Raw genomic sequence first — 14,059 nt, forward strand, 5'->3', positions numbered from 1 at the left:
CAGTGTCTGTGATGTCAAAGGCGATTTGGAGTGCTGTATGGGCTGCTGTGTAGCCCTCCTGCACCACGGCCTTCAGAATTTGCTTCTTAGTCTCAGGTAAGAACTCCATGAGGGGGACGAGCTTTGAATAATTACCAAAGTCGTGATTGGTGAGTTGAGCCGTGTAATTAGCCATCCCGAGGGTAGTTGTGGCTGAAGAATAGACCTGTCTGCCCAGCAGGTCCAATTGTTTCACCTCTTTGTCAGGCCCCACGTTTCTGCCCTGTGCCATCTTTGACTTTTGTTGCGCAGCATCCATCACAATGGAGTTAGCTTGGGGATGCATGAATAAGAACTCTGTATCCTTAGCGGCAACAAAGTACTTTTTATCTGTACATTTGTTCGTGGGTGGCATGAAAGATGGTGTTTGCCATATACTATTGGCAATTTCAAGGATAGCTTCGTCAAAGGGGAGCGCCAACTTTGATTTTTGGGACTGTTGTAGATTTTTTAAGAGACGGTGTTGTTTTTGTGGAATGTCAGTCGTGTGTAGTTCCTGAGACTGGGCTACCCTTTTAAGTAGCTCCTGAAACTGTTTGTAATCGTCAAAAGGAGAAGAGTCACCCTGAAAGACCGTGTCATCCGGTGATGGGGACGATTGGTCGGTTGGGAGAGTCCATGCACTGTTCTTCACCGGTGAGGGACTGAGTATCATCCCTCTCCTGTTGGGTAGAAGTAGAGGGAGCATCGCTTTTGGGTGTTAGAGGAGCTTGTCCTGGGGGTAGAGTATCCTGGGTCGGGGGGTGCGGAGAGTGTGATTGGGCACGGCCCGGAGACTTGGATGTTGAGCGAACTACACTGCAGGAGTGTGGACGTTCATGGTAATAGTCTCTATGGTGTTGGTGGTGATGGTGATACCCATAAGGGGAATGCCTAGAAGAGTACTCCTGTGTCTAGAGTAATATGAATGGATTGGGGACACCGGCAATCTTGATCGCACTGTGTAGTGCAATGGTGAGCGAGAACGATAGAACCGGTAATAGTGAGGCAACGTGCGGGATCAACATGGGGACCTCCAATAACACGGTGCAGGTGATCTATATTGGTCGTGCTCATGTCTGTCTGAGCGGCGGGGAGATTAAGGGGAAGGCTCTGGAGAGAAAGCAGCCTTGTCGGGGCTGGGAGTTGGTGTGAGCACGTCGAGTCTTCCGTCGTTTCTTCATTGGAACCATGATTGCTGGACTAGCCAGTGTGGAGGCCAGGGGAACCTGGTTGTGACATCTCCCGGTGTCAAGGAGGTGTCCTTGATGCCGATGGTGGTGATCCTGGTGCAGGTCGTACAGAAGCGGACGACAGTGCCAATGATGTCGGCCTTGGGACGGCCCGCATCTTGTCTGATGCTGTTGTTGGTGTCAGTTTGGGTCGCAGTGCTGCTTTGCGCGGTGCCGCTTTGTGTGGTGCCATGTCGGATCGTGGTGCCACTTGGATTGCGGTGCCGTGTCTGCTCTCAGTGCCACGTTGGCTCGCGGTGCTGGCGCCAGTTCAGGTCGCAGTGCTGTTTGTGCCATCGGCACCAGTATGGAAGACACGGCAGGGCTAGGCACAGAAGTACTACGAGTCAGATGTCTTGCCCGTGGTGTGCCTGGGCAGCAATCCAGAGTTGGTGGGTGCTTCCCCTGCACTAACACTTCTGGCTGGAGCGGGACTCTTCCCTTCATGGGACTTACGCGCCACAGAAACACCGTCCACTGGGTGTCCCATAGATGGAGGCTGTAATGCTCTGTTAAACAGCATCATTTTCAGCCGTATTTCTCTGTCCCGTATCGCGTGAGCTGTTAGTTTAGAATAACGGGTGCATTTCTGGGGGATATGGCCTTCCCGCAAGCACCTTATACATCGGGAATGGCCGTCCGATGCTGGCATGGAGTCTCTTCATGACACACATTTCTTAAATCCTGGAGAACCAGGCATGATGACTATGAGGCCATGAAAACTGGGCCTGAATGAACTAGTCAACCGACCGATAACTATGTTCAACATTCTTCTTTTTCTTTTTTTTTTAATATATATAACAAAACAACTAACTGGAACTATGCGGTGAATAAACAAATTTTCATATTCTAAGTGCTATACTAATTCTCTCCTCAGGGTGGAGGTAGGAGCTCATCCAACTCCATCTGTGACCGTGGACAGTTAGGAGGAACTGGGGGCTGGACCACGCGATGCAGAAAAGGCGCGAATGGCACGAGACGGCTTCTGCACATGCACGGTCCGCCAGGGGCTACTGTTACAGAAAAATGTCTGTGCTGCGGTGCCGAGATGAGCCCAACACCTTTGGTGGAGCACCCACTGGGACACTACTCGAAGAAGAACCTGAGGCTATGTCTAGACTGCCAAATTTAGGAAAAGCCTTTTTTGGAAAAAAAGTGGAAAAAGATATGCAAATTGCAGCTTGCAATTTGCATATCTTTTTCCGACTTTTCTCTGCAGCGTAGACATAGCCATAGTGGAACTCTGCCCCACCAGTGCTATAAAGATTTCTGCCACAGAGTGGAAGATTCTATACAAAGTCAACTGAGCACATGTATTTCATAGAGCCGTTGGACTAAAATCTTTAGATGGGGAAACATCTGCTACATCCTTTACTTTATCCCATGCCCAGCCCTGCCAACATGCATTTACATGCTTAACCCTACTATTGTGAATAATCTCATTGAAAACAAAGAGACTACTCATGATAACAAGCTAAGCACATGCATAAATGCTTGAAGAATGAGTGACTACAGCCTGGCTGTGGTATTATTTAGGGCTCAGAATTCTGTCCTTTAGCTCACGATGTTTTTGTGTGGCCAAAATCATATGTTATGTAAATTTTGCTCCATTTTCCAAGTTTTGGGCCTTATTATTTGTCCTATAGTAACACTGTTCAGCATTAACGTATGTTAGGTAATGCACCAAATCAATTCAACTTTCTTTAAAAAGAAGATGAATGCAAATTAAAAGATACATGAAATCTAGCCCCTTTACCTGATGTTCAGAACTATTCAGAATAACTCTCTACTCTGCTTGGTCTGTGCCTAGCAAGAAAGACCCGTCTGTTGTTATAACCATTCTTAATTTGTAATACACTTGTACCTATAGAATAGACTCCAACCAGACAATGTATAAACTTGAGGGAAACAGACAGTACCTATCCCAAAGAACTTACAGTTTAGGTTAATGACAAGATGCAACTGCTGGCTGAGACAAATGTGAGCGATTGGGAAAGGAAGATGCAAGACTGATCCTGGTGGGTTTTTCTCTGTCCTCTGTAGCATAGGACACAGGTCACTTGCTGGTTTAAACTAGTGTAAAATACTGGATTCTGTAACTTGAAATGTTTAAATGATGATTTAAAGGCATCAATAATTCAGCCAGTGTTCAGGGATCTATTATAGGAATGGATGGGTGAGGTTCTATGGCCTGTACACTAGATGATCTGTTGGCAGTGTTCTGTAGGCTGCTCAGGAAAAGTGAGTCTAAAGGCAAGAGCTGAAGAAGGATAAGATGGTGGAAGTGGTGCTATGCATAAGTGATTAAGTGGATGGACGCTCGTTGACAAAGTGCAGTAATAAGCGGTAAACCCTGACAATGTTGGAAGAGAAAAGGTGGCAGTCAATGGCGTGAGAAACTAGTAGACCTGATGGATAGAGCACGCAAAGGTTGTGAAAAACTTTAGGATTAAGGACAAGGCACAGTGACGATACTACATGATTAGGTAGGGAAGGAGGAACCATTGGAAGGACTCAGTTATGGAGGTGTCATGCTCCAAGTGGCAAGCTAAGAAGATAACTGGCCAGCTGTGTTTTGAATGGCACTGAAGGAGAGGACAAGGCACTTGTTATGATTGAAATGATGAGATTTTTGAACATCTGTATAGAAAGGAAAGATAGGATCTAGGAGAGATTATTACAAAAAAAGTGTTAAGATTTGGATGTGGCTCCATGTGAAGTTTCATAGAAATGGCTGCATCGAAAACTGACACCCATGATAAAAGTCTGAAAGATAGACTTTGCAAGGTTTGCTAAGTGCCTAGTCATAAAGGCACTCTGATGGCTCCGGATGCTGCTGACTAGGCTGTTGAAAGTCTGATTGGTGGTACAGCCTGGGCCTAAGGTTGGCTGTCTACCTGCCTTGGCTTGCATGACTCCCAGAAGCAGCCATCAGGTCCCTGCAGCCCTCAGCCACGTGGGCGGCCAGGGGGGCTTTGCATGCAGCACCCATACTGAGTGCTGACTCTTCAGCTCCCGTTGGTTGGGATTTGTGACCAGTAGGAGCTGCAAGAGTGGCACTTGTGGGCTCGAGAGCAGCATGCAGAGCCTCCCTGGATGCCCAGGCACCTTGGGGGCCACAGGGACCTGGCGCTGCCTCTGAGCACCCTCCCACACCTTATCCCCCTTCCCAACCTGTAGTCCCCTCCCACCCCCTTCCTCACAGAGCCCACACCCTCCAACCACCTGTCTCAACGCGGAGCCCTCTTCTTCACCCAAACACTCTACTGGAACATGCCCTCCTCACAGCCCAACCGCCTGTCCCACTCCTGAGCCCAGACACTCAACCAGAGCTCTCATCCTCCCACAGCCTTTGTCTCAGATCTGAGCTCCCTCCTAAATCCCATATCCCTCATCCTTAGTCCCATCTCTGACCACACACCCTTAGTTGGAGCCCTCATCCCACTCCTGCACCCCGACCTCTTGCCCCAGCCTGGTGAAAATGAGAGTGGGGGAGAGTGGGTTATGGAGGAAGGAGGGATGGTGTGAACAGGAGGTGGGGGTCTCTGAAAAGTGGATGGGCCGGGCAGAAGTGTTCAGTTTCATGTTATTAGAGAGTTGGCATCTCTGTGTCTTGCATAGGAATATGAGTCATCAATACCCTAGTGAAGAGCCAGTGATTCACCATAACCAATTAATATGTTTATATTGTAGTTAAGACAGGGACGGACAATAATTTTTAAGGGGTGGGATCTTGGGCAGAAGGGGCAGGACTAGGAGACTACTCATGTCCCCCCCCAAAACCCTGATTGGCCTGGGGGTGGGGAAGCGCATGAAGACTTTGCCCCCCACCCCGGTGCCTACAGAGAATTGCCAGCTGTTTTAAAACAGTGGGTGGCTCTCTAGGTGCCACAGCAGGAGGAGACCATATGTGGCCCCACCGCCTCCAGGCCAACCAGGGCCTGTGGGTGGGGGGGAGCACGTGAAGTCCCTTGCCCTACCCCACCTTGCCAGGGGCGTGCGAAGGCTAGAGAGAGCCACTGGCTGTTTAAAATCCTCTGGTGTTTCTCTCTAGCTGCCGCACGCTCTTGCCGGGGAGAGGGAATTTTTCGTGCTCCCCCGTCTCCAGGCCTCGATTGGCCTGGGGGCTAGGGAGTGGCAGGGTGGCTGCGGGCTGGATCCATTGGCTTGACGGTCCGGATCTGGCCCCTCTGCCCACCCCTCAGTTAAGCCATGTCTACACTCATGACAAAACTGTGTTAAAACATGATAGCTAACACGTTTTATGACCATGACCTGTTTTCCTAGTTGAGACATAGCCTGAGAGGATAGTGGTGTTTAAACAGTGGTGACTGAGAATGGGGGAAAGGGAAGGACTGATACAGAAAGTGCTATATAATGCACACACAGTTAGGCAGGGAGTTATTCTTACCACATAGTTCTTCTGTACAGTGTAGAAAGCAAAACGTTAAGAAATCTATGTTTTGGACCGTCACATTCTGCCTGGCTATGAATAGCCTTACTCACATAAGTGGAAATGAAAGAGACTTCTCCTATGGATAGGCTCCCAGCTTTCAGGATAATTTATTTTTATGTGTTTAACTGGTTTAATTATATGCAGCCTTATTTATCTGGATTATCTTTTTGCCTAATATAATTGTATGTGAAGTAACATTATTTTCAAGTAAGATTCTCTCGATTTCTCTAGATGCTCATTGCCTTAGTAAAGGTATACAAGGTACTGATTAATGAAGAGGTCTATATCTAACTACTGACAAGAATAAATTCAGCTTTGAACTTGTTCTCTTCAGAATGAATGGTTACAGACAACTTGGAAAGCTAACACCCTAAAACCTAAATATATTCAGAATAAATATGCTGATTTCAACAAACTGGAGTCATGATTATAAACCTTGGATTATTTACAGGTCTATCTTTTTAGCATTTAATTACAGTGCATGATCATATTACTGAAGACAGTGAAACATATTCTCCTGTCTTTAGACAAAGAGCTTTATATGTGGGAGATTGGATTTTTTTCTTGCCTTGTTGCCCTATTGCTTTGTAGAGACAGTGCCATAATTTATTCGGATTTACTCTAATATTCACTGCCTTTGCATGTTATATTGTGCTGGCTATTGCTAAGCATTATTGAGCAATTTAATGCTGATATACTACATGCTTCTAAATGTTACAAGTACTGAGTAATTTGCTACGTGCTTTGGAAGGCAGACACACCTTTGAAATTCATTTTTGTTATTGCAAAATCAGAGATGACTGAGCTAACTAATATCTGAAAGGATTTTTTCCTTTTTTTCTTTTCTGGTACAGAGTTAGTATTTCCTTTTAGTTATATCTATGATTTATCAGTTTTTTTTGATGGAGAGGCTATAGGTGTAGTTTCAGCTTAGTGAGTTATCTAGTCAGTACACTCATAAATACAAGTTAATGGAAGCATTCAGGAAATAATGACGTAGGCCTTGTGAGAAGAAAAATAACGTTATCTACCTCTAAGTGGGACGTTTCCCTCTCTTTATTCATTTAGCTGTTCCAGTAATGATTTTGACTAAGGCAAACTTCACACTATGGGAAAAATTGGATTGCTTTCAAGAACATCTCTGTCTACAGTGAGCCAAATTCAACTCTCAGGAGTGTGGAAGACCTCGTCCATATTTGGGGCGGCAAACAACACTGTTCCCCCCAGAAGCGGCAAACAACACGTTTCCCCCCAGAACCACAGCAGTTCCCAGCACTGCATAAACCTAGGTGCTTTATGTCCGGACGCAATACAATTTTCTTCCCGTACCTGGGGCGGCACCACCAAAACCACAGCAGTTCCCAGCACTGCATAAACTTAGGCCTACTCGGGGGTAACAAAACAACCTTCCCGGAACCGCTTTGCGTCTGACCTTGTTGCAGATTCAAGAAGTTTGGATGGTGTGAGCCCAGAGAGGCAGATGACCCCCCAGGCAGTCCTCTTCCACACCCCAGTAGAGATTTCAAAAGGTCTCTTACCTCTCGTTTGGCACCCTGGGGGCGAAGGGGGATGGTCTGCAGCCGCTGTCACTGTCTTCAATTGGGCGTTGCCATCCGAGTCACGGCACCAAACTGTGGAAGAAAACATTGTCCTCACTCTGAGTTTGTAAGCAACAAGTAGCCAGAGGCAGTTTTATTACGAGCTGCAGCAAGGGAAAAACTGGTTCGGACAGGAGGGGGAAGCCCTCCCGCCCCCGAGGCAGATCTTCGAATACAAGCAATTTTGAAGCAGTTTATATACTGTCTGTGACGGACCCGGCAGGGTCCGCACTAGGGGCGGGGGAGGCCCCCCCGCTCCGGCAGAAAGCGGCGGCCAGGGACGGCCAGAAGCCGCTCGGCGCGGCGCCGCCGGCTCCGCCGCGGCTAAAGGCGGGGGCAGGCGCGCGCCAGAGGGGACGGGGGAAACACCGGGGGCCCGGGAGGCGTCCGGCGTGGGCGCCCCGGTTCGCGCCTCAGGCGGAAGCCGCAGGCACGCTCCGGCCGGAGCCGCGCGGGGATCCGCTGGAGGGGGCGGGGCTGACGCCCCCGACGTCACCCGGCTGCGCCCATAACAGGGGCACCGGGACGCCCAAGAGGGGGGAAGCGAGCGGGCAGCCACCCTGGCTTCCCGGCACCCCAAGCACCCGGCTTTCCGGGCGACCAAGGGCGACGACCCCGGCAATTGGAGGCTCGCACTGGGACGAACCCGGCGTCTACGACGGGGTAAGTGACCCGACTCTGCACCGGCCCAGGGGGCCGGAGCAACGGGGGTGGAAGGAGTCCGAGGCGGGGCCGTTCTGGCGCCCGTGGGCAGGCGAGTTTCGGGCGGCTGCCCCGCCTGCCGTGAGGGGAGCGCCTTAAAGCACCCATCTCACTTAGGGCCTCGGGCTGGGACCCGGTGGTGAGGGCGGGCCCGGGTCCCCCACTCCCCCACACCCCGACCTCAGCGCAAGCCCGAAAGGCGGCGAGGGTCGAACGCAGCACCCCCCCCCTGCCCCCGCAGAGAGGGGCAACGAGGCGAGGGGGCAAAGAATAGAGGGACGGCTCAAGAACCCCGGTCGGGCCCCCGACCGGGGGCTGCCCGGGAAGATACAGGTCCGGGTCCGCTGAGCCCCCTCGACCCCGCAAGGGGCGAGGGGTGAGCGCACCCGGGGCCAGACTCGCCCGTGGACCCCGGAGGGCGGGGCAACTGGGCATTTGGAAGGCGGTGGGTACGCGGAGCCCCCCCCCACCCCGCTGGCTCAGCCCGGGGGATTTCGGGGGTGCGGGGCTCGCACCCTTAAAACCCGCCACACTGTCCATTAGATATAATAACAATAACAAATAGTCTCCTTCCCATTACAAACACCAATGGCTAACAGTTATTTTAGTTCCACCCAGATGCTCCTTATCTCAAGGTACCTGCCAGAGTCAGCATTCTAGCCTTACCTCTGTATGGAGGCGAGAGGCAAAGGCAGCGTCTAATTACAGATCTCACGTTGTCAGGCCACAGACTTAGCCTGACTCTTGTTCTCTTGTTAACAAGACCAAGATGGCTGCACACAAATTCCCTTATTCCCTTTTCCTGCCTCCACAGGAGTTACACGGCTGAAGTCAGTGGAGTTGCACCAGTGCGACTGGGAGTAGAGTCTGACTAGTGTTTATTAATAACAACAGAGGTTTGCACTTACATAGCTTTTTCATCTCTAAGTATGTTAGCTCATAATTGCAATAATTTTGCAAAAAACTCTATTTATATGCTCAGTTATCATAACTGCCTTTGACATACTGATAATGTACAAAATAACAGCCCGGTTGTCAGATTTGGCTGGACAATCCTTAGTATAGAGTTGGCAAAGAGGCAAAGAATATGCCGTCCTCAGACTGACCAGAGGCTGAGTTGGTTCCTGGCACAACTTACAGCAGCAATAGAGCTGTTCTAAAGAGCCATCAGCAAATCACAGCCTCATAAGGCTATTTCCGCAGTCTTGGGTAGCTGAAATACAGCTGCGCTCTGGCGATGCCCCCCATTTCCTGGCCATACCCATTATGTCCAGAGAATCCCCAATCAGCTGATTAAACTGGTTTTCTGTCTACAGTACTTTGTACTTCTGAGGAGACACAAATGGAATAAGAGCCAGGATCTGGGACAATTCTGAAAATCATTCCCTAAAATTTGAATTATTTTACATTTTTCTGGTATGAATATCGTTTTGGATGTGGGTTAAATTTGTAAGGCTGTTTTAATGCTCCTGTGAATGATGGATTCATAGTATAGGATTAAAGCCAAGTGCATGCAGGCAAGACTGTGCAAAATTCTGCATCCCAACTCTAATGATCAGTACATAAAAATACAAAATCTTACTGTTCCAGTATGGAGTCTTTCTTGTGCAAGAAATACTGACAGTTGGGCTGCATTGTTTAAAACTGTCAGTGTGATTTTTGTCTTTTGAAGGCCTTGACTAATAAGCAAAAGTATCCTGAGTTTACTTAAGTAATTTTTAAGATATATTGCTCTCTCTGTACCGGGTTTCAGCTGTGAGAGGTGTAGGCATTTGCTAATTTTTAAAAAGCAGTTTACGGTAGCAGATGTAGGAAAATAGGCATATGGTTTATTCTTGTTCAGAAACAAAGTGTAACATGCATGCAAAAGATTTCCTGCTAAGAGAAAATATTACAGATTTTGACAGAGTTAAAAAGAATGTTTTCTCAGCATGAATTGGTTTTTTTTTAAAGAGTAGATACTATTACGTTTTGATGCCCAAAATGATTGAACTAAATTATATTCTTAAACTAGTGTCACTGACCTCATTGAGAGAGATTCTCTGTGTTGATTACCTCCTGTATGCTCAGTATATTGGATTAATCACAGAGGTCACTAATTGTGGTTCTCATGCTTCCAAAAAAAGAATGGAAGGCTTAAGATTAAATCTGAAGCAGCTGAATGACATCTGGCAGCTAATTGGTTTTCTAGTGAAGATTTTCCTAGACTTTAACAGCTAGCCAAGGTTAAAAAGAATATATTGGATAGGCCAGTGGAGTATTCAGATTTTAATCTCTTGTGGTGAGGAATGATTCAGTAGTTTTTATTAAGTTTCTGTATACAGTGCTCAAAGTATCTGAAAGTGTGACTGCATACCTCTTTTGGTGGCATGTAGCATACATAGGTGGTTATCCCACCCCCCATCATCGTGGGTATAAATACCAGCATAGCCAGGGAGGCATGCCTTAGGCAAATAGGGCAAAGACACACCTAAAGGTTGTGGGTATGTACACAAGTACATATCCTGCTACATCTCTTCTACTTGTTCAAGTCATGCATCCCCCGTTACTCTGGTATTTTTAGTACTACAGCATCCTGGGGAAAGGTGCTGGCAGGGAGGTTCCCTAAACAGCTTGGCCCTTGCCAGAACCTTTCTTCCCCACAGTGAAAGGCTCCTGCAGTGGAAAGTGGCTAACGCCTTTCCCTGGCGCCAGAGTCTTTCAGGGTGTGTCTAGACTACAGTGGTTTTTCAAAAAAACTTTTTTCGAAAAAACTTCCCCTGCGTCTAGACTGCTGCCACGTTCTTTTGAAATTAAATCGAAAGAACGCGGCGGTTTTTTCAACCTCAGTAAACCTCATTTTATGAGGAAGAATGCCTTTTTTCGAAAGTGCTTTTTCAAAAAAAGGCATTCTTGAATGCAAACAGGGCTTTTTCGAAAGAGAGCATCCAGACTACCTGCGTGCTCTCTTTCAAGAAAGTGGCTTGCTTTCTCGAAAGAAGTGGGTGCAGTCTAGAGGCTCTCTTTCAAAAAAGGCTTTTTCGAAAGATTCTTTTGAAAAAGCCTCTTTCGAAAGAGGCTGTAGTCTAGATGTAACCTCAGTGACACATGTAGCTACATTATACAGTGTAGATACAATCTGCATTTCACTGTACACTATCACTGCCAGTAGTGTGTAGTGTTGATGTTGCCTAAAGATATGGTTACACTGCAGTTAGATACCTACTGCTGGACCATGCCAGCTCAGTCTTGTGGAGCTTGGGTTAAGGATGTGGGGAGCCAGGCCCGAATTATCTTTTTCTGGGCCTGCTGCCATATTTGTGGGCCCCCACTGGGGCACTGGAGCATGGAATGGAAGGTCAGTTCCTGGAGCAACGGGCCAGCCAGTGGCATGGCAAGATTGGCCTTGCTCCAGCCAGCCCAGTCCAAGGGCACTATCAGACACTTAATGATGTGGCCGGCCTTGTGCTGTCAGTATGCCCCTTCCCCTTGGGGGTGCCCATGCTGCGCCATACATCTTCCCTGCTGAACACTGGGAACCCCGCCCCAGATTGCCTATGGCCAGAGCCCTTGGATCTGCTATGCTCAGTGCGCCTCCAGACCTGCCACAAATGCACAGCATCTTTCACACCACCACCCTTGTCCAGCACCCTCTTGCCCATAGTCTCACCACTGCCCAGCACCCCACACAGAACACCTAGTGTCCTAACACAGAGATTTTTCCAGCCCCTCACAGCCCAATACCCTCACTCAGGCCCTCCAGAGACCCACTCCCTCACATCCTACCTCCCAGCCACACTCATCAGCCCTTTGGGAGGTGACAGTATCTGCTGGGCTGAGCTGCCACTGCAGCCAGGGTTGGTCCTAGCTTGGGGAATCGCCCTGGCCCCTAGGGAATGGTGTGATCATCCAGGCCAGGGCTTACCCTGGCCAAGTTTCCTCAGGGCACACTTGCCGAGGGGGCTTCAGCCACCCCCAACAGGCCAGGCTTCTGCACAAGACCCAGATGACTCAGTCCCAGGAAAATAGGTGGGGCTCCACAAGTGGTGGGAACCAGAGACTGCCCAAAGATAAATGTGCAGGGGGTCCAGCCAGAAGGCAGAGAAAAGCTGGTGGGTGGGACCAAGGCATGGAGAGAAGCTTTTGGTTGGCTGGCTGGCAGGCAGGTCGAGAGGAGCAAGTGGTGGATGGGATTGGATGGAGCCATCAGGCTTGTGAGGTCTCAGAGTGCACTGTAAGCAGAGCAGGCCAACGCCTGTTCTGAACATGGGCCCAAGTCCATGGCCCCACTGGCACCATCGTAAACCTGGAAATGGATATTGTAGAGGCCTGGCAAGGTTCTGCCTTCCCAAATGGCCTGATGTGGTTTTGCCAATGCACCACCTCCATGCTCCCTCCTGCCTGCTGTTCCTTTTCAGAGGCTAGGTCAGGCACGTTGGGGGCTGTGCCACTCACACAGCCAGTCCTTCTGGCTCTGGGCCTGCTTCAGCTGTGCCACCTGCCCAGCACTGGGGCTGGCAAGGGACCTTCATCCACAGGGGGCCAGGCTGGCTGGGGATCAAGCTGGGTGGTGTAGCCTGGGGTGGCTGGGGATGCACCTCCCTGTGCTGTGGGGTGAGGAGAGGTGGGGGGGTGCTATCCTGGGGGCAGAGGCTAATGGTTACAGGCAAGAGGGGGACTAGGAGCTCTGCACAGGCACCAGCAGCCATAGTGGGGGCTAGGCTCTGGTGGGCCCAGAAGGGGTAGGGCTGGAGGGCTCCATAACTCAAAGATTCACTCAACACCCATGGTTAAGGGACCATTTAATTGCTGTGTACATGTTTAGGCTCAGCCTACAGGACTCTTGTACGGATAGGTGATGAATCCCTGGGTGCTCTGGGGAAAAAATAGTGAGTGTTCAGAACCCAACAGAAACCAAGTTCTCCCTAGCAACCTGTGCTTCTCACCCCCAGCAGCTCCACTGACCAACTCCTTCCCCTTCCTCCCAGTTCCTCCTGCCCACTGCAAAATAACTCTTTTACAGAGTTTGGATGCTCAGGCAGGGAGTGGGCGGAGCAGGGATGGGGCGTGTTTTGGGGGAGGAGTTGGGATGGAACAGGAGTTAGAGAGAGTGGAGGTGGAGGTTGAGAGAAAGGGTGGAATAGGGGTGGTGTAGGGCAGAGTAGGAAAGGGAAGAGGTGAGATGGGGTGGAGGCTTTGGGGAAGAGGTAGAATGGGGTTGTGGCTGGGGGCGGATCAAGCACCCCCTGGCTAGTGGGGATATCTGTGCCTGTGCTCCTACCCAAAAGGACCCTAGAACCCTGCCTCCAGATGTAGCCCAAACATCTATATTGCAAATGAAACAAAGCCATAGCCCAAGTTCTGTGAGCCCAAGTTAGTTGGCACAGATCAGTTCTGGCTTTTTAATTACAGTGTAAACATAGATGTCTTAACCAACAATAATTAGATACAACAAGCTCTCTTCTCCGCTCTACTTTGGGGATACAGTAGGGGTGAAAAAAAAGACAGAAAACCTACTAAAATGGTGCAAAATAAAGTGAACGAATATTATGTCATCTTTCCCCTTTTGACTCCCCAAAAGACCCCGTAAACAAGCATGACACACTTGGGGTACCATGGGTAGGAGGTTTTACCATTCAGTGTCCGTACTACTCAGCATCATCTCCTGTGAAACATACAGAGAAACACTGGAGAGAACTGATGCTGACATAATCAGCCTAAATTCCTGTGTGTTCTCACCATATGCTATAAACTCCTTTCAGAGAGGCATTGGCAGCTCAATTCCAGACAGAGTTAGGCTGGTCACCTATTTGACACTGCCCATGGTCTCCCCCTCTAGATGTTATGCCACCAAGAGCTCTGTCTTTTGTCTTCCTTTACTCCAGCAGAAGCCAGAGTAAACCAGGATTGAATCTGGGTGTGAATTACACAGCCCTAAAGATGGCTGAAGCCAGAATGTTGTTTGCTAGGGGGTAAACTTAGGCTAAGTCACCTGACTTGCAATGGAATTTATGCCTTCAAGGCCAGATCTTCAAAGGTTTTGAGATTCCTAACTCCCCTACGTGTAGAAGGGA

The 14,059-nt window shown here is 49.2% G+C and overlaps 1 long non-coding RNA gene across 1 annotated transcript in view; it reads right to left on the reverse strand.

Moving 5' to 3' along the window:
* Window positions 1-14,059, reverse strand: part of LOC112547623 (uncharacterized) — a 73,973-nt gene that overhangs the window by 30,858 nt on the left and 29,056 nt on the right. The window contains exon 3 of the long non-coding RNA XR_012901958.2: window positions 7,245-7,337. This is a non-coding gene — a long non-coding RNA (uncharacterized LOC112547623). The remainder of the gene's footprint in view (window positions 1-7,244; window positions 7,338-14,059) is intronic.

Source organism: Pelodiscus sinensis, chromosome 2 (genome assembly GCF_052426305.1).
Source record: "Pelodiscus sinensis isolate ZL-2025 chromosome 2, ASM5242630v1, whole genome shotgun sequence".
NCBI lineage: Eukaryota > Metazoa > Chordata > Testudines > Trionychidae > Pelodiscus > Pelodiscus sinensis.